The sequence below is a fragment of the Scylla paramamosain genome, chromosome 21 (genome assembly GCF_035594125.1).
Source record: "Scylla paramamosain isolate STU-SP2022 chromosome 21, ASM3559412v1, whole genome shotgun sequence".
Classification (NCBI taxonomy): domain Eukaryota; kingdom Metazoa; phylum Arthropoda; class Malacostraca; order Decapoda; family Portunidae; genus Scylla; species Scylla paramamosain.
This window is the reverse complement of record NC_087171.1, coordinates 8,963,726-8,984,609: the sequence shown is the minus strand read 5'-3', so window position 1 is coordinate 8,984,609 and position 20,884 is coordinate 8,963,726. Positions and strand designations below refer to the sequence as shown.

General features: G+C 40.7%; 1 long non-coding RNA gene and 1 other non-coding gene across 4 annotated transcripts in view; one reads left to right on the top strand and one right to left on the bottom strand.

Annotated features, from left to right (window-relative positions):
- LOC135110957 (uncharacterized) overlaps positions 1-20,884 on the bottom strand; it is a 283,116-nt gene that overhangs the window by 238,828 nt on the left and 23,404 nt on the right. The gene's annotated exons all lie outside the window — the stretch shown is intronic.
- Trnad-guc (transfer RNA aspartic acid (anticodon GUC)) lies at positions 4,150-4,221 on the top strand. Its single transcript has one exon. It is a non-coding gene; the product is annotated as a tRNA-Asp (tRNA).

The following is a 20,884-nucleotide window of genomic DNA, read 5'->3' as shown; positions in this document are numbered from 1 at the left end:
AGGTAAGCTTGTGTTTATGTGCATTGTGGAGAAGTTAGAGAAGGAGAAAATGAGAAAGAAAGAAGTTGGTTCCCGAAGAGAATGGCAGATAAATATAATAAACTCAGTAATTAGAAAAGTACAGTATAATCTTATCTCTTCCTTATACTTTTCAGTCCCTCGGTAGTATAGTGGTTAGTATCCCCGCCTGTCACGCGGGAGACCGGGGTTCGATTCCCCGCCGGGGAGGTGAATATTTTATGTACCATTGATCTATGGAATCTAAGTACTGTCTGTTATATACGAGGCAATTAGGAGTACCAATAGAGGAGCGGAAGGCTGTAAACTACTTATTTCCGTGAACTTTGAGTTTACAAGGCAAGTAATAAAGGACATGTTTCCTAGTATCTTTTCTGTTCAACTTAATTTCTGTGTGACTATCTACATAATTATAGTTTCAGAAGAAAAAAATGCAGAAATATTCAGTTTTAGAGTTAAAATTCAAACCGAAGTCAAACACTTATAGAATTTAGCGTAAAAAAGAAATAATAATCATGAAATTTTAACTAGAGTCACAATAGGACCACACAGAACCATTTTTTTTTTTTTATTACTTTTGATGCTTTCCTTGTCATGAACTCGACGCACGTATATACTGCACACCTACACACCCCCCGTCCTTGCTCTAATGGGATCACAGTCTTTCATCTCCACACTCGTGCTCTTTATAAATGTACATTCTGGCCGGAATCGTGCCAAGTCTCCTCTCTCGACTTCACAAAAATTCCTTGACCTCTTCTGGCGTCTTGACTAAGATATCTAACAATTTATCTTTTTTCTTTTAATTTCATCAGGAATTTTCCAAAGCTAGATGGTTCTCTCTCTCTCTCTCTCTCTCTCTCTCTCTCTCTCTCTCTCTCCTCTCTCTCTCTCTCTCTCTCTCTCTCTCTCTCTCTCTCTCTCTCGTTTTTCTAAAAAATTACTTCAAGACGTTTTTATTCATACTTTTCATGTTCCTCCCTTCGTCGAATTCAACATGAGTCACCGAACGATCATATTCATTTACCTTTTTCTGTCCTTGAGTCTCAAAAACCTTACAACTCTGACAGAAATCTTCCTGTTGTCCTGAAACATTTCCCTTCCGCGTTCTCATCTCTCAGACTAAAACATTTCTTTCTCAATATTTAATTTTCTTCTTTTTGAAACTCTGATTACATTCGCTATCTTGTAGAACAGCGTGATGCATCTAATGGCTTGAAATTCTTTGCTTCTGGCTGTATGATATATTTGACAAGTCTATACATCGGAAAACTAAGATGATCAATTTAAACTTTCTTCATTGCAGTCATTCGTGCTTCAAAAGGACCAAGTGGATCAGGTTAATAACACGGTCGTTTTTGCATCAGTTAGTATTCATGTTTTTTTTTTGGTATCAAACTTTTTTTTTTCCTCTCTCTCTCTCTCTCTCTCTCCTCTCTCTCTCTCTCTCTCTCTCTCTCTCTCTCTCTCTCTCTCTCTCTCTCTCTCTCTCTCTCTCTCTCTTGCCTAATGCGTCCATCTTCAGCATCTTCCCCTCCCATCTTATTCGTCTTCTCTCCTCTGCACATCAAACCACCTCACTCTCTCCTCACCCCTCAACTCACGCACGTGTACTGTTGCTCTAATATGCTAATTTCTAACCCTCTCTAGCTTCGTAACTTTCCTCATTATCTTTTAGAGCATTGTTTTCTTACACTCTATATTTTGAGTTCATAAATAACCAGCTCGAAAAAAAAAATGATAAGAACAGTAGACATTCTATCGCGTACTTTTCTAGCGTGACGCATTCCTTAGTATGACACTGTGATGGTCTTTTTATATCTTACAGTGAGAGCATACAGTGGTCTTAGAACGTCACCCTGACCTACACCGCTACCTCAACCTACATTAACCTTCTGTATCACGACCTGCACTAAATTTCACCACTACACTAACCTTCATTCTCCCGGCTTATTGCCACCTTCGCTACCACGATCTACACCAGCCTTCACTATTACTACCTACACAGCAACTTTCACTACCCCGACCTACACCAATCTTCACCACCACCACTTGTATTAATTCTCACCTCTGTATTAAGTGCCCAAAGTCACTGCCTAGTTAGTCATCATATTTAGTATTGCCAAGCTAAGAGAACCATCTCAGTAGCTAAGGGGGAAGGAGGAACATGGCTTAATTACATCAATGTAAATATGCACTACTACAAAATAATACCAGAGATAAAAAAAAAAAAAAAAGGGAAAGCGCGTACTGTTTGCCGAGTGACTTTTCTCATGCGATGCGTTTATTGCACATGTTTAGACAGTATTAGGGGAAGAGAAGTAAAAAAAAAAACTGGAGCTTTTCAAGTAGTGTGCGGTTAAAATAAAATATTCATTATCTCAACCACTACTGTGAGAGGATGCATTATGCTTAGCAACGCATGCTGTTTGATGATTTATTTATTTATTTATTTTTTTAACATATATTATATGGTGTTTTTTTTTCTTAATTACAGGAGTGGAAGCAGTCTTGCTGACAGAGACTAGATTATGTTTCTCAGACATTTTTCTCTTAACATGCAAAGGTGTTTGTTTTATTACACGAAGGAGACAATCATTGCTGAAGGAGGCAGTAGACACCAATCGCCACAGCTGAGTCACTCCCAGGGAGGCACACCAGCCTTCACTACCACCAGGGCCGGTGCTAGGAATTGCGGGACCCAATTAGAAAACTGATGGGGGGGCCCCTACTCTACAAAAGTAAAAAAATAAAATAAAATATGTATGTTTATATTTCGCGAGGAATAATAATTTCTCATTCTTCATTTCACGTTTTCAGTAGTGGTTTATTCCTCTTAGAATACAGAAAAGGCTTCAAGCAGTAACTTTTTCGCCGCTTGCGCGGGGCCCCTTAAGGTGCGGGGCCTAATTTGATAAAACTGGTCAAATAGGCTTATAACCAGCCGTCACTACCACCACCTACACAGCAACTTTCACTACCTCGACCTACACCGATCGGGTTAGAGGAAGGATGTTCAGATGAAGGGGAGCTGCAAACCTGCTGCTCACCTTTCTCTCTGTCCATTTCCTTTCGTGTCATAATAAAACTTTTCAGCTGCAGCCTGCACTCTAAAGATAATCCCTCTTAATACCGTCACTAAGCTATACACATTGCAAGCATCCACACAATCTTGACACCAAAGAAAAAAAAATATTCTCGAGGCTCCAACGATGTATCTTCGTCTTTCTCTCTTCTATTTCATTCAGATTACTCCACCGCCAACTCCTCTAAAACTGGACCTTTCTCTCAGACCTTTGCTGACAACTCCGTACTGAATGATTCTGTGTTACAGACTAGTATGGAGCTCCATGAGCCTACAGTGACTCCGGGCCCAAAAATTACTCTCCAAATGACCTTCCATGTTTCACTCATCTCAGTTATTTAGTGATATTTAAATTCCGACCATTTTTATGTCCTATGAGATAGCCATTCATCGATCCTCTTTCGACCCTATAGCTATTTACCCCTTTCAACTTCCTGGCAACTCATCAACCACTTGGATGGTCCTGTCGACACCTGGAGGTCGATATTGACCAATGTGCGAACCTTGCATTGTATGCGTCACCTGCATCCCTGAGTCTCGTTTTCGGTCTTCAGCACTCGTACATGTTGTTCAATCAAGGAAACAAGAAAATGGAAGCTTGAGGAACAAATTCAAGTGAAATAAAAAATCATTGAAGCTTTAATGAGAATGAAAATTTAATATAGTTCATTCAGTATAAGTTTTTAGAAAGTAAGATAAAATTAGCTGTTGCTGAGGGAACCTGCATTATGCTGCTTACTGTTGGCCCTCATCAACTTATTATGTCATGCCTCGCGCGGCGCACAACACTCCGTCAAAACAATGACTCTTCACTTTCTCTGGGAAAGATAACCTTCAACCACATCGTGACCATTCCGGGACAGGATACTTAAACGTTTTAGTGTCTTACATCACTGCTTTTAAAAGGTTGCAGTGAAAGATATTTGGGATTTCCCTATGGACAATGAAGGAGGAGTTGTGGATACCACTCCTCAAATTTTGCATCAACTACCATACTGTGAACCTCGCTAATTATCGATTTTGTTGGATCTTATGAGTATATTTAATCCTCGGTAGTATAGTGGTTAGTATCCCCGCCTGTCACGCGGGAGACCGGGGTTCGATTCCCCGCCGGGGAGGATGTAGTTTTATTCTGAAACCCCGCAGTTTTCATATTAATGCTACACAGTGACTAAAAAAGACCAAGGGCTGGTGACTCCTTTCTCGAGAAGTGTGTGGCATGGAAGAGACGAAAGAAGGCAATGGGCTGCGTGTTACAAAGGCGTGCGTTTTTTTTTCTTTTTTTCAGGCCATCAATTACGGCAGGTTTTTCGCTTTTATTTGATTATATTGCTTTTCATTATCTCTCTTGTATACATTAGAGATAAAAAGAAAGTTACATTCTTACTGTAACATAAATCTACTCCAGTAGCAACAGTAACAACATGAGTGGTACAAAGATAACATTATTAACCCTCACACTCCCGGGTCGCTCCAATCAGATTACTCCACTGGGCGAGGCAACGCAGACTGTAGTGTCGTGTGTCGTCCTTGAGCAACTACAAGGTAAGTGGCCCAAGACGAAGCATGTGTCTCCAACACCCTGCCTCTCATAACCTTTCGAGGAACTCTTTGTCCTGGGAGCGCACATTTCTTCGTGCAGTATCGCGTCTACAATGCAAACAATTCATAGTTCGAATCACGGCTCAGTAGAATCAAGATTTTTTTTTTTGGGGTGACTGCAATCTGTGGGTTATTACTATTTTTGTTGCACTACTACTACTACTACTACTGGTACTACCACGACTCTTTATCAGACTACATATAGGAGCAAACTACAAGACAAATGCCTCCCCAAAGAGTCCGGCAGAGAATGTTAAGCTAACACTCTCATTACTATCACTATTATCTACACAAGTAACTGTATGCAAATGAAACTAACAACAAGCAGAAGAAGCACGACTGAAACATTTAAACGGTTTAGTGCGCCTCGCCTCGCCTGGAGCCTCCCTGCCCTACCCAAAGTTCGCCACGCCCTCGCCCAAGATGCAGAGGCTGAAGGTGACAAGTGATAGATAGCCTCAAGTGTTGCCAAGATAAAGGACTTTCTTCTCCTCCACTCCCTCCTTCTGCTTACTTTGCTTTGTTTGTGTTTGCTTAGGAACTGTTTGGCTGTTTGTATGTGTTTGGTTCTCTCTCTCTCTCTCTCTCTCTCTCTCTCTCTCTCTCTCTCTCTCTCTCTCTCTCTCTCTCTCTGTGTCTCTCTCTCTCTCTCTCTCTCTCTCTCTCTCTCTCTCTCTCTCTCTCTCTCTGTGTGTGTGTGTGTGTGTGTGTGTGTGTGTGTATTATTCCCCTCCTTTCCCTTCTCATAAATGGAAACCCGCCAAGAACTCCACAAAAAAGGGAGAGGGGAAAAAAATCGACGTCATTCAAAAAAAAAAAAAAAAAAATCGAATAAAATCAATAGCCAAGCGAGACCATGGACAGATATCATATGCAAGTCTCTCCCTTTCGTTTGTACGTATATCTGTATGCTTCTCTTTTACTGGCAACCTTGGGTGTAATACGGCACTGCACCCTCTCGTTTCGTTTGATTAGTGCGAGAGGTATGCGTTAACAAGGCCGATATACCAGCTGGAGAAATTTCATCAGTAAACTAACCCTTTCGCTGCGGTATGCAACAATTCACAATACTAAAAACACTACAGAATCTCCACAGTTACTTACAAGAGAGACAAAGGAAGTTAAAAAGAATAGATTTTCCGATTTCTTGTCAGTTTCATTAACAGAGGTGGCTGTGGAAAGTAAAGTAATTTCTGAGAGTGGTTTGTGATAAAGGAAAGTTGTGTCAAAGAGCAGTGAAAATGTTAACACGATGATTTAACAAGTCACGCCTTTGAACACTGCATACTTTCCTCGCCTCGTTTGGAAGCGCGAACCGAAGTGATGGAGTGCGTCGTGTTGCCGTTGTATTTGTTCCCCAAGTTGTACCCAGAAAAATATCATCCAAAAGTTATGCGTTTGTGTTTGGGTTTATTATATTTTATCTACTGAACGTTTTATTAATTTATGCTAAACGATGCATCTTCAGAAACACTTGCTTTAATCGGTAGCACGTTCAATATTTAGTGTCTGTGTTGACTCTTCTAATTAATTTCACCGCAATACGAAACAATTAACAGCACCAGAAGTAATGCAGGAAATATTTATAAGCATCTACAAGAATGTAGGGGATTAAAAAGAATAGATCTTGCAATTTCTATGCAGTTTAAAGATTGGAGGTGGCTGTAGTACAAGTAACGATGCCTGAGAATGATTAATAATTAAGGAAAGATGTGCCAAATAACAATGAAAGAGTTAAAACCATATCACATAAGAATTCAAAAGGAAATCCTAGTCTTTCCACAGACGGAAAACACAGGAGAGTTAAGATACGACATACGCAGACACTCCAACGTAAGAGAATGTACTCGTATAGCACTACTCTAAACTGAATCTCCCAACCATCTTCCCCACTCATACAGAGACATGTGTTTCAGACCTACACATTTCCGCGTCTGTACATGATAGCATCTTTTGTTTTTCCCTTCTTAATTCTGAGTCACAAAACAAAGTGAATGCGTGTTCATTTTTTTGTGAGTACGAGGTGAGGCATCTTGAGGGCGCGCTCTTCCCCTCGATTAGGTAGAGATGCGAGGCGTGGCGAACTGGTGTTTACATTGCGCGAACGACAATTATTTTCTACCCAAGTGAATCTAAAGACGGAGTTTTGTAAATTTTGTTGTGGGGAAACTGGGTCGTGGATCTGTGACTTTCATTCTCTCAACCCAACGCTCGTATGTACTATAAATGGAGGTAAATGGGTGAAGTAAAGTGAGAGAAACAAAGGTAACAATGAGCGGCTGCTTAGAAAGAGAAGGTAAGGCTCTTATCGTGACGGGAGCTACTTTGCATGTTGCTTACATTTTAACTTGTCTTGTTGATGGTGACTCGTCCGCGGTGCACTAAGAGGTAACGAGGGACGCAGCTGTCCGGGATCTTATAAGGGAAGGTTTACTGCACTGTTCTAAGATGGAAGCCGTTCAAATTACTGTGGTACGATCTGGTGTCCGGGAATTTGAAAAAAATTTTTTTTCTTTTTTTACGTGTATAGGCGGCCAGCCCAGGACTGCGAAACTAAACGGAGGAAAAAGAGTAGACTATGAAAAGCCGTTACCAGGAAAAGTTAAAAAGTTTTTAAATGGTAGCGACTGATTGATTGATTAAACGATTAACTGACTTACGAATTGACAATTTGAAGCCAAAACACACTAAGGTTATATGGCGCTGTTGATCAAAGGGTCAGAACTGTCAAATAAGCATACAAACAAACAAACAAGAAAAAAAGACAAATAAAAAGGAATAAAAATTGTAAAGATCGATAAAGTTTTAAGAGAAGAATTAAATCGGCCAACCTCATTAGAATCCTTTTCCGTCTCGTGCTCAGCTTCCGAAGAAGCGGCAAAAAAAAAAAAATAAATAAAAATAATAATAATAATAATAATAAAAGCAGGTCGCATTTCACTCTTTCTTTTCTAGAACTTGTCCTGCTTCCTCTACATCCAAGAGGAAAAAGAAAAAACAAATGTATGAATAAAATGAACCAGAAGCTAAGAATAGAAAGTAAGAAGAAAAAATGCCATGAAAACTAGGTGAAAAGATATAATCTTAATGAAACTCAGCTGTGTTGGCGTCAAGTGGCGGCTGAGCGGCTTAATGAAAACGCAACAAATTATATCGATCGTCAGGTTAAAGCGGGTTGGCGCGGCCATAACGGGGTAGTTGGTAGTGTGACGATGGTGTCTCGCCAGGGAATTCTGAAGCAGAGACTTGGAACTTCGCCTGCTAGTCTTGATGCGCCAGCCCACCTGCCTGTGTAGCATTCAAGGTCTTGCGCGGATTTTCTGTTCTTTCCTCTCTTCCTTTCTCAGTCAGACGAATGCAAGGACAATGTATATTTTCTAGTGTATGTTTGGATGCTTTATTTCACGCATTTTATAGCCAGTCCAAGGTGATGACTGCAACAACCTCCGAGACAAGGTGATCTTTACTGTGCTTCCTATATTCCTCTAGCATTTGCTAAAAATCTACTATAAATTCTTAGCCTTATGTATTTTCTTCCTTTCATCCTCCGCTTTGAGTCGCTCCAAGACAAACTTTACAACATCTAGCGGAAGATCGAATGTTGTCTGATTCCAGTTATTTTCTTTTAGTATTTGGTAAACTATTGCAAATCATAACGTTTTTTTCTTATCTGACCAATTGCTAAACTATTTAAATTCTAACGGTTTTTATCTTGTTATTTATATACTTTCTAAGTTACTCATTATTCTGGCATTTTCTCGCCATTTCTCGTCATTATATCAATTCCTAAGCTATTCCAAATTCTGGACTAGTTTGCTTAATTTCGTCTTTTTCTAAATTATGCAAAATTCTAGTGTTCTGTCTCATGAATGCCTTTTTTTTCTAGCATGTATGTAAATGACAAAATGATAGAACAGGAGTGATACAAGCAAGATGTTCAAGGTTAAAAATCAGGAAAGGACCAAAAGAAAAAAAAAGGATTCAAACTTGATAAAGTCAATTCTAAAAAGAAATAGGAACAAAATGGCTCACAACTAGAGTGGCAGGTGGCTAGAAAATACAAAACAAATCAAGTGCCGAGTCAATAAGTTTTATAAAAAGATACATTTACAGATAGGAATAATAGGCGAATACAGAAGGGATGCAATAAATAGGTTTCATACAAGTACTGCCACGTGCAGGTCTATTGGCTTCTTGTAGCTCTCTTGCAAAATTACGTCCCTATTACCGCCTACGCCGTGGCAAAAATCCTAAAGCAGGGGCGATGGGGGAAGGTGAAGAGATTCTATGACTCACCAGTAAAACAGATCCTTCATGTTACACCATTAACTTGTTTCCCTTTGATGTGAAAACTTGTCTTCGCTGGTAAAGGAGCTTGATTACCCTTCCCTCATTAATACGTTTTCTCCAATACACATTAGAGAAAATAATTTCCCCCACACTCCATACACTTTTAATTACTTGGTATGAGGTACGTCTCTCTCTCTCTCTCTCTCTCTCTCTCTCTCTCTCTCTCTCTCTCTCTCTTGAAAGTACGAAGGATCATTACTGTATTTTTCCTTCATTACTAAGAATATCTGTTCCAAGACTAACAAGATAATATTAGTCTCCAAGTGACGTCCGAGGCAAAAGGGCATTACCAAGAAGACGAGCCAAGAGGGAGCTGATACGTGTGTGTGTGTGTGTGTGTGTGTGTGTGTGTGTGTGTGTGTGTGTGTGTGTGTGTGTGTGTGTGTGTGTGTGTGTGTTGTCTCCCTACGCTCACGTACATAATCTGCTTCTAGAAAAGTGATAAGGAATGATCCGAAGGAAGGACACAAAGGTACATAAAAAAAGGAGTAAACAGCAACACATCTGTTGGTCTTTTCAACGGTGTGTGTGAAGGCTGCTCTTACTAAAATGCAGTGAGAGAGATACGATAGCATAGACAGAGGGGAGGTGGAGGTGAAGGAAGAGGAGGAGGAGGAGGAGGAGGAGGCGGAGGAGGAGGAGGAGGAGGAGGAGGAGGAGGAGGAGGAGGAGGAGGAGGAGGAGGAGGAGGATTGGGGAGAAGAGGAATGGTGCAATTTCTTCCGTCAACGTAAAGTTATAATATAAAGTTATAATAATAAGTATTCATCACGGAGACAAATTCAACAAGACCAGAAAGAGAGAGAGAGAGAGAGAGAGAGAGAGAGAGAGAGAGAGAGAGAGAGAGAGAGAGAGAGAGAGAGAGAGAGAGAGAGAGAGAGAGAGAGAGAGAGAGAGAGAGAGAGAGAGAGAGAGAGAGAGAGAGGTTGATTTCAGAGAGGGAAGTAGGGAGAGGGTGTAATAGAAATAGTGTGAGGGAGAGAAGAGGGGAGAGAGGGGAGAGAAGAGGGGAAAAATGAGGAGAGAGTTTGGGAATCCACCTGCATTATGTCTAGACAAACACCTGTCTCGTGTGTACGAGACATATGTGTGTATGTGGTTCATATTCGCCAGAATGAGTTCAGGTCAACTGGTATGTGCCTGTCTGACGCTTTTGTGTTCCCACCTGTGTCAACACGAGAGAGAGAGAGAGAGAGAGAGAGAGAGAGAGAGAGAGAGAGAGAGAGAGAGAGAGAGAGAGAGAGAGAGAGAGAGAGAGAGAGAGAGAGAGAGAGAGAGAGAGAGAGAGAGAGAGAGAGAGAGAGAGAGAGAGAGAGAGAGAGAGAAATTAAATGTACAATACACGACTATTCATAATTATGTATATAAAACAAAGATCAGGCGATTTTTTTTTTTCGTATTCACATAAATATAAATTCACACTCTTCCTGTTTATCTGTCAGCAGTCTCTCTCTCTCTCTCTCTCTCTCTCTCTCTCTCTCTCTCTCTCTCTCTCTCTCTCTCTCTCTCTCTCTCTCTCTCTCTCTCTCTCTCTCTCTCTCTCTCTCTCTCTCTCTCTCTCTCTCTCTCTGTGTGTGTGTGTGTGTGTGTGTGTGTGTGTGTGTGTGTGTGTCAGAGATGTGCCTCGTATTGTATAATGAGTAAGGACCCAACGATCCCCACCCTTGGCACCCACTCCCGAGTCTTTAACTGCCTGACCAACATTACTGAGACACTAAACACTTATGAAACTAAGAGTATGGCCGGATGGTTGCGAAAGTTGTCATTATAAACATGTAAATTTCTCTCTTTTGTAGTCTACTATGATGAAACATTTGGCTGGGCACAAATTTTATGATATATCATCAAGTTTATGTGTGTTGCTGTTGCCAGTGATACAGCTGTCTATATGTACATCTATCCGTCTGTCTGTCTGTGTTTGTCCATCTATCTATCTAACAATTTATCTATTTGTTTATTTGTCTACGTATGTATGTATGTATGGAGGTATGTAAGTGAGTTGCTTTCAGATAATAAATGGTGAAAGCTGGAGCGTTTCATTGTAACAGTGTGGTGGCTGTTGAAGGAAGATACTTAAGAAGCAAGTAGTCTTAAAATTGAAATGGAGAGATGGATATGAAGCTGCTAAAAAAAAAAAAAAAAGAAGAAAACAGTGTAGCAATACAAGAGTTTAAAATCAAGTGTATGAAAAATGTGTAGTCTATTCAAAGAAGGAAAAAAGCTTCACTGTAAAAAAAATATACAATGACTTGATAAGTAATATTTTAGTGTAAATCTCATCTCGTCTTGTAGTTTTAACTCCACGAAGCGGCTTAGATACCAGACTTATGAAGTATTTGTATAAATCATTCACATCAGCAAAAAAAAAATAAAAATAAATAAATAAAAAAAAATCCTGTTATAAAAGATACGTGATAGGTTAGCAAATAACGAAGCATTATGTTGCAGTCTTTTAGTAATCCTACGCAGCTGCTGTGCTAAAGCGTTGTTATTATCAGTTTCCCCTTTTTATTCTTTTACGTTGCTCAGATTTTAAAATTAGCAACACGATCGCCATGCACTTTCTCACACTTTTTTTTTTACCATCATTATTTGTCAGATAGTTTCGCACTGATTCTCACGGCGCTTGGCTTAGAGGGGCAACGATGTCTTCTGAAAATTAGTAACGTATCACTACTCTGCTTAACGCTTACCATTATTTCTCAGACACTTTCTCCTGCATTATCACTCTACTTATAAAATCACCAAAGAAACACTACAGAAAAATATCAGCGACATTAATGCTTTCACACTAACTTTTTTCTTATAATTCTTTTTCCTCTATTAATATTTGAGTTCTTGAGACAGGCAAGTCTCAAAAACGTGGGAGTTTGTGGGGGTTACAGAATGTGAGGTACATTTTTTTATTCCTGAATTTTTTCATAAGTGAAAATTCGAGGCTCTGATGAGGAAGAGGCGTAAAAACGTCTCAGATTTATTGCACAGCACACATAACGTCACAAAAAAAAAATAAAAAAGAGAGAGAGGGAAACCGAAGAAAAATCTAGAAAAACTGTATGCATCAGGAAATGAGAGAAAGTAATGACACAAAATACAAACAATAACAACCAAACATTGGCAGAGAAGGTTATAGATCATTCAACCTCTCCCTCATCTTACTCCTCCTACATTTTCCCTCTTTCTACTCCAATTAACGTGAGAAAGAGTTGAAAGCACATCAAAAATACAACTTAACTCGATGCAAGAGTGAAGGAGGGGTACAGAGTTACGCGTGGCTTGAATATTGCTTTGTTATGTTTCAGCATTGCGCGGCGAGTGGCTGGGAACGGCGGGGAGTGGCAGGCAGTGGTGGCCAGTACAGGGAATCTGAGTAGCGCTGGAATTTTTTATAGGGACACGATAATGTACTTAGGGTGTAATTTGCCCTCACTTACACAATAGCATAAAAGAGAGTATGCATGAGAGAGAGAGAGAGAGAGAGAGAGAGAGAGAGAGAGAGAGAGAGGAGAGAGAGAGAGGAGAGAGAGAGAGGAGAGAGGAGAGAGAGAGAGAAGAGAGGAGAGAGAGAGAGAGAGAGGAGAGAGAGAGAATGTAAATGCATACAAACAAACACACGGCAAAAACTGACACAGATACATCGAGAAAAGAGCACACACGCACACATACACACGTACACATACATACTAATGATAAAACAAACCAACATCTTTCGCTCACCCTTTTTTCCTTTCCCTTGCTACAGGCACTACCACCACCACCACCTCCAGTCGTCCCCCCCTTCCTCCTCTCCCCCTCGCAGCGCAGCACAAGGCAAAAGGTCATGTTTCGTCTACACTCACCCGGGCAACTCATGTCACCCCGTGTGCCTGCGAGGGAGGGAAAAGGTTAATAAACTGTATGACTTACTGCTCACGGCTGCCAACAGGACTGTGCAAGGTGACGGGCGTGATCTTGAAAATCGTGTTGATATTCTTTATTGTGGTAGTGGTGGTGGTGGTGGTGGTGGTGGTGGCGGTGGTGGTGGTGATGGTGTTGTTGTTGTTGTTGTTGTTGTTGTTGTTGTTGTTGGTGGTGGTGGTGGTGGTGGTGGTGGTGGTGGTGGTCGTCGTCGTCGTCGTCGTCGTCGTCGTCGTCGTCGTCGTCGTCGTCGTCGTAGTAGTAGTAGTAGTAGTAGTAGTAGTAGTAGTAGTAGTAGTAGTAGTAGTAGTAGTAGCAGAAGCAGCAGCAGCAGCAGCAGCAGCATATTTACAGTACGAATATTATGTTACTGTTAAGAAATGGTTAAAATTATACATAAAACTAGATTCTCTCTCTCTCTCTCACTCTCTCTCTCTCTCTCTCTCTCTCTCTCTCTCTCTCTCTCTCTCTCTCTCGGGCAGGACAAAGGCTACCAGACATGAATACAAACACGTACAAGAAGACAAATTCCAGACGCGCGCAGGTCCCGGGCAGCCTTGAGCTTGTGCTGCCTGAACCCTGCACGCCACCGCGGCAAGGGCGTACCGTACAAGGTCTGCAGGAGCGTGCGTGTGCCGAGGAGTGAAGGAACAGGGAGGAAAAAAGTGCAGAAAATCGCGAAAACTGTTTTGGATTTCAATTTTCACACCTGCCAAAACTCATGAAACAAATTTAGCGTATCGGAAGGGATTTTTTTTTTTATTTATTTTTTTTTTGACAACTTATTCAAACGACAGATATGGCCAAATATTGTGCATGAAATCGATGAAAAAATAGTGACTCAGCCCGCGGCTCTAGTGGTAACTGACGGATGCTGCTTGGTTACAAATACTGGAAAAAAAATATATATATTGTTATGGACACACACACACACACACACACACACCTGCTGACTCCGCTTATGACGAATGCCTTGAGATGTGACAGATAAGAAAAATGCGATTTAAAGTGTATGTGTGTGTGTGTGTGTGTGTGTGTGTGTGTGTGTGTGTGTGTGTGTGTGTGTGTGTGTGTGTGTTACGAGCGTTTACAAGAACCTGTCAGCTTCAGATATAAAGACGGCATCATCAAGATATTAATATTTTCCTGCATTACGTATATCATCAAGTCATCCTCCCCCACACACGCCACGGCCACCACTAGGAGCCCTGGAGGAAGCCGCGTGGTGGCCAATGAGGCGTCAAGTGGTTTGTCTCAAGGCTTACCTAATGCAGTGTGAAGGCCCTGATACACCCTTTGCTCTCCCTGCATCTCTAGCTGACGTGTTCCCGTTATAACACTCATGAGGCAGTTGTAAAACACGATTTATCCTATGATATATGTATGGTATACGGTAATGGTAAGCAACAGAGAAGGTTATGAGGAAATAAATGTAGCATCAGAGGATGGCATAAGATTGAAGCACACAAGAGAGTTCAAATACCTAGGATCAGTAATTGCAGAAGAAGGAAGAACAGAAAAAGCAGTTAGACAGAGTAAAAGCTGGATGGGAAAAATGGGGGAAGTGCGTGGAGTAACCTTAGATAAGAAAATACCATTGAAGCTGAGAATGAAGATATACAGAAGTGTGTTGAGACCAGTACTTCTGTATGGTGCAGAGACATGGTCTTTAAGAAGAAAGAGAAAGGCATTCTGGAGAGAACGGAGATGAGGATGGTGAGATGGATAGCTGGCATTTCACTGTTAGAAAGGAGACAAAGTGAAGATATAAGAAGAATGTGTGGAATATGTAATATCAAGAAGGCAAGAGAAGCACGACTAAGATATTTTAGACACGTGATAAGGAGAGAAGAGGATGAACCAGTGAGGAAGGCAATGATGGTGGAGGTTACGGGGAGAAGGAGGGTTGGGAGACAGAGAATAAGATGGAGAGACGTAATAAGGAGTGCTATGAACAAGCTGGGAGTGCAAGATGATGATGCAATGGATAGAAACAGATGGAGAAGGATAACTCGAGCGGCTGACCCTGCAATACAGTGGGATTAAGGTCGTATGAAGAAGAAGAAGAAGAAGAAGAATATGTATGGTATACGGTGTGAAAATATCTAGTTGTCAAGTCGAATTTATAGTCCCGCTACTACTTTTATTTATTTTCTTAAGGTCTGTGCAAATTCAAGAAAGCGATACGGATGTTTCAAAACACTTCTTCCCGTAATTTTGGATATTGTCTTGTCTCTTTAGGGACTGGGATCTTCAGTTGGCCTCTATGTTTTTTTTTTTTTTTTTTGCTGCCATGTTGTTGTCCTTGGCCAGAAACCTTCTTACATTAAAAATAATGATAATAGTAATAATAGCTAAGACACCTTGGGAATTACTTAGATTAGCCATTATCCTTATCTCCATCTGTTCCTTTTCATAACCTTCCTTTCACACCCCTTACTGAGCTTCGTTCTCACACTGAGGTAACCACCTAAGATACCTACCTATAGCAAAAGCCACACTCCGGAAATCATCTTAAGTCTGTAATAAAACTTAATTCCACGTGAATACAACAAACTCTTAATTGTATCTCTCTTACTAAGTCCCTTTTATGACTCTGAAACTACCATGTGTCTTTTCTCTATACAAACATCGTTAGGATGGAAACAGAAAGCGCATGAGCAAGTTATGTTGTTGGTAGATGATTAAAGTGAATGACACTGGAGAAGGGTAAAACATTGGTATAGTCATGATCAAAAGTCAAAGAGCCCGTTGCTCTCACTCGTTGTATTTTACGCTTCCTTTGAATCTAGGTCCTCTGTTCTGCTGATAATCTCCTTAAAAACCTAATGATTGATGCAACACTTAGCAGATCAGAGGACTTATTAAGGGAAAACGATTTAGTGCTTTACCCTGACTATTTTAAGTTTTTGGTGGAAATTAATGAGCTGTCAAAAGGTGTTTTTTTTTTATGATTCAAATAACATGAGAATTCGGCAACTATCTCCATGGCTTTTGTTAATTGTCTTGATGGTAGAACACAGCGTTTAGAATGCAAACTTCAACGCGACGGGAGGGATTACGACATGTTTGATTACTGATTATGATTGCACTTTCCCAACATTTCGACGCGCTCACCTCAGAGAAAACAATGAAGACTGCTGAAACGTTTGAGAAAGCAAGCACTACTCCACCATCTAACACCTCACATCACTAACTCCACGTGTGATGTGTCTCCCTCCTGAACCCCAACTCCTTGAAATGTTTGTCAAGTTTTGCAACATGAAGGAAAGACCAATTGGTACACGATTGATTTGCTCCCCAAGATCACCAGCACTCCACACACACACACACACACATCAAATGGTTTCATAACTACCCTGCTGTTGCGACACTGAGGCGGCACTAGTTAATTAGCCAATCCGTCAATCAATCTTGCTGCACTTGATGATGTTTGCTACCTGAGCGCCTCTGCCTTATTATCTATCCTGAGAATGTTTTGTGCAGGTGTTGCGAGGCCGCGAGTCCCACACCTTGACGCGGCGGTGGAGGTGACGGTGGACGTGGCGCGGCTAATTAGGTGAAGGGGATGAATCACTTGCATACTCGCTATGTTTTTTACTCGTGAAGGAAACGGAGTTTGGGAGAGAAAAAAATAATTGAAAGGGAGGAAAATGAGATCAAATTAGGATACCGTGTATAAGTGTATGGTGCTCATAACGCTCCTACACATTCACCTCAGTCACCTCTCCTTCTTTATTTAATTTCCCTTTTTACTTGCTAAGAAGAGGGATGAGAGTTTAGCAGAGAGAGAGAGAGAGAGAGAGAGAGAGAGAGAGAGAGAGAGAGAGAGAGAGAGAGAGAGAGAGAGAGAGAGAGAGAATTGTAGTGTAAATATACTACACTACTATCGCCCATACACAATCACCTCTTTCTCTCTCTCTCTCTCTCTCTCTCTCTCTCTCTCTCTCTCTCTCTCTCTCTCTCTCTCTCTCTCTCTCTCTCTCTCTCTCTCTCTCTCTCTCTCTCTCTCTCTCCTACATATCATTTCACTACGTCTTTTATTTTGAAGGGAAGAGGTTCAAAAAAAGATGACAAAAGGAAGACAAAAAAAAAAAAAAAAAAAGAAACCAGTATTTGTGTAGAAATATATGGTGCCTTTAACTCCCATACAATAACCACGAATCAGGAATAGGGCAGAATTGTATAATGTTTCCACCGCCCACGCTTCCCTCTCCCTTTCTTCCTTCTTTCCTTCCCTCTTCTTTCCCTTCCTGTTTTTACTGCATCTTTTACTAACGGAGGCAAGGGAAGGGAAGGTAAGGGTGTGTTTGGCAAAAGGGGCAGGGATAAAAATACGAAAAATTAGGATTAGTGTGCAAATGCTTGGTGCTGCTATTGCCCATACACTTCCCCTCTTCCTGTCTTTTACTTCCTTCCCTTTTTTTTTTTTTTCTCTCCCTACACTACTGCTTAGAAATTTTGAAGTAAAAGGAAATATGCTATTTTATTTTGTTGTTGTTGTTATTGTTGTTTTTGTTGTTGTTGTTGTTGTTGTTGTTGTTGTTGTTGTTGTTATGTGGCGTGCCATCGAATAAGTGATAAGAAATTAGAGAAAAAAATGTTTCTTCTAACGATATTTAGATGATGAATGGCAATGACTGTGAGAAGGAAAAGATGGAAGAAGAGGGAAAAAAGAGAGATTAAAAGGTCATTCTAGGACGAGGAGGAGGAGGAGGAGGAGGAGGAGGAGGAGGAAGAGGAGGAGGAGGAGGAGGAGGAGGAGGAGGAGGAGGAGGAGGAGGAGGAGGTGGTGGTGGTGGTAGAGGAGGAGGTGGTGGTGGTGGTGGTGGAGGTGGTGGTAAAAAGAAGAAGGTCATTTCAGCGGGAGTCGGAGGCAGAGAAGGAGGAGGAGGAGGAGGCCATGAAGAGTGCCAAGTATTATTATCTCAGCTCATCGTGTGGAGGCGAGGGCGCGTCTCAAGATAGCAATGGGCCGCTGACTCACTCACTTCCCACGAGGAATGCGAGCGTCTGTCTCATCATGCTGTCAGCATTGTCATGTTTGGGAGATTTCAGAGCTCAGCAGAAATTAACCAGTCTCACTCTGACTAATAGACTGACGCGACTATAACTACTGCTACTAATGCTGTTTCTGATACCACCATTATTATTACTACTACTACTACTACTACTACTACTGCTGCTACTACTTTCCTCCCCTTTTCTTTTTATCTTTTTTCTTTTACTATTACTACTATTACTACCACTATTACTACTTCTACTTCTTATTTTCTTTTTTATTTTCTTCTCCTTTTCCAGTTTTTTTTTTCTTTTCTTCTGTTTTTTTTCTTGTGTAATTTTTTTTTCTTCTCTTTCTTCCTCCTTTCTTCTTCTCTTCTTCTCTTTCTTCCTCTTTCTCCTCCTCCTCTTCCTTCTTCTTCTTCTTCTTCTGCTACTACTACTACTACTACTACTACTACTACTACTACTACTACTTCTACTACTACTACCACCACCACTATCACCACCACCACCATCACCAACAACAACAACAACAACAACATAATTACAGAATAAGTGAGGTAACTACATGTTAGAAATGAGGAAAGGCAATCATTAGAAAATCACACACGCAAGGCAAAGAAAATGATAAAGGGAAGGACTGAATTATCTCCTGCTTTGTATTCGGAACTCCATTTACTTTGAATCGAATAACAAATAATAAAAGGAGGATGAAAGAAAAAGAATTAGGATTACACATACAGTGATACTAATAAAGCACGTGTACTAGTTAATGAAAATACACAACTTTTTTTAAGACTTTCACGGTTATCGTCGTCTTCTATTAACATTCAGATCAATATAACAGTAAGTCTTTTGGACGGACATAAAGACAGAAAAAGAATATGAGGTTAATTACATCTTTGCTAAGTTTCGGTAGTAAGTTTTAAAAGAGACTTTAGGTCTTTTAAAAGTTGTAGATGGCTATGGGAAAGATTAACCGGCAGCAGAAGGGTTAAGCCAATCACTTGTTGTAAAACCTGAACGCAAATAAGAACATAAATTAGTTGGGATAATAAAAAAAGTTTGAATGGTTTTGAAAGAATGAGAGAGAGAGAGAGAGAGAGAGAGAGAGAGAGAGAGAGAGAGAGAGAGAGAGAGAGAGAGAGAGAGAGAGAGAGAGAGAGAGAGAGAGAGAGAGAGAGAGAGAGGAGAGAGAGAGAGAGAGAGAGAGAGAGAGAGAGAGAGAGAGAGAATGGGATGTGTGCATGAGCGAAGGAAAGTAGAATGAACAGGAGGAATGCCACGGAAAGGAAGAGGAGTGTCAGGAAGGAGAAGATTAGGGGGAGCATCGTGGGAAGATGAGGAACACAAAGGGACACAAAGGAAAAACTAACAGCAGCAGATATGTTGGTCCTTACAGGATTGTCTATGGGGATTAAACTAGTTAGCATACAGTAAGTGAAAATTGATGACAAAGATGGGAGGAGGAGGAGGAGGAGGAGGAGGAGGAGGAGGAGAAGGAGAAGGAGAAGGAGAAGGAGAAGGAGAAGGAGAAGAAGGAGAAGGAGAAGGAGAAGGAGAAGGAGAAGGAGAAGGAGAAGGAGAAGGAGAAGGAGAAGAAGAAGAAGAAGAAGAAGAAGAAGGGGAATGTAAGCAAAATTCTTAGGATCAGCAACCAGGATAGAACAAGAAATATGGGTTCAAGCTTGAAAAATTTAGGTTTAAGAAAGAGGAAGAAATTGATTCTCAAATAGAATGGTAGATAAGTGGAATGGACTCAGTAATAATCATGTTGTTAGTGCTAAGATATTAGAGAGCTTTAAGAGAAGATTAGACGGATTTATGGATGGGGAATGATAGGTGGAAATAGGTAGGTATATTTCACATAGGGACTGCCACGTGTAAGCCTGGTCGCTTCTTGCAGCTTCCCTTATTTCTTATGTTCTTATGTTCTTAAAAAGAAGAAGAAGGAGGATAAGAAGAAACAACAACAACAACAACAACAAGGAGGGACGTCAAAAAAACATAGAAGAAAGAAGAGGAGGAGGAGGAGGAGGAGGAGGAGGAGGAGGAGGAGGAGGAGGAGGAGGAGGAGGGTCATTTGAAACACCAGGTGGCAAGTCAGAGGCGTGACGAGTAAATGTGAGGGTTGAGGTGGAGAGATAAGGGGCAGAGTTATCAAGGTGACTGTGAGGAAGTGTAAGATCCGAATGTACTCTTACTGTGAAGGCAATTAACATAAAACACCGCCAAGTATTAGATACTGATGAAACCCAATCCCCAAAACGCAGGAGCAGCAGAGGAAGACCAAAGAAGGTGTTAAGATGGGTTGAAGAGAGATGCAGGTGATGGGTGTGACAGAAGACGCAGAAAACTAGCTACGGTCAACAAATATAATATAATGAAAGCAAATGAAAAGGTCACGCATTTCAAACAGTAGGAAAAATGGTGCTGGGTTGTTGGGTACTTGGCAATATAACTCATAACAACGGGGAAGAGGAAACTTGAGAGGGTGAGAACACAAGGGAAGCTGCAAGAAGACACGTGGCAATCCCCATATTGCGTAGCCAAATTCACTTCATTATTTCAGCCATCCATGTTCGATCTATTATCTCTCTTTTTTTTTTTTTTTTTTTTTTTAGTGGTGTTTATTTACTTTCAGATTTCCTTTAAGTGTCTTTTACCTTTTACAATTATTTTTCTGATATTTTTCTAACTGAACAAGTAAAAATTAAATGAAACAAAAATAGTAAGGAATATAATCTAAAGAAAAGCAAGAGAAACATACAGAAGGTAACAAAAGTAAATTATTCTCCTTCACTTCAAAATATAACACAAATGAGGAGTGAGAGAAAGGGAGAAGGAAGAAAAGAACCAACATCAAAGCAAGGAGGAAATAATGATGATTAAGAACTGAGTGGGAAACAAAAAACTAAGTATGAAATG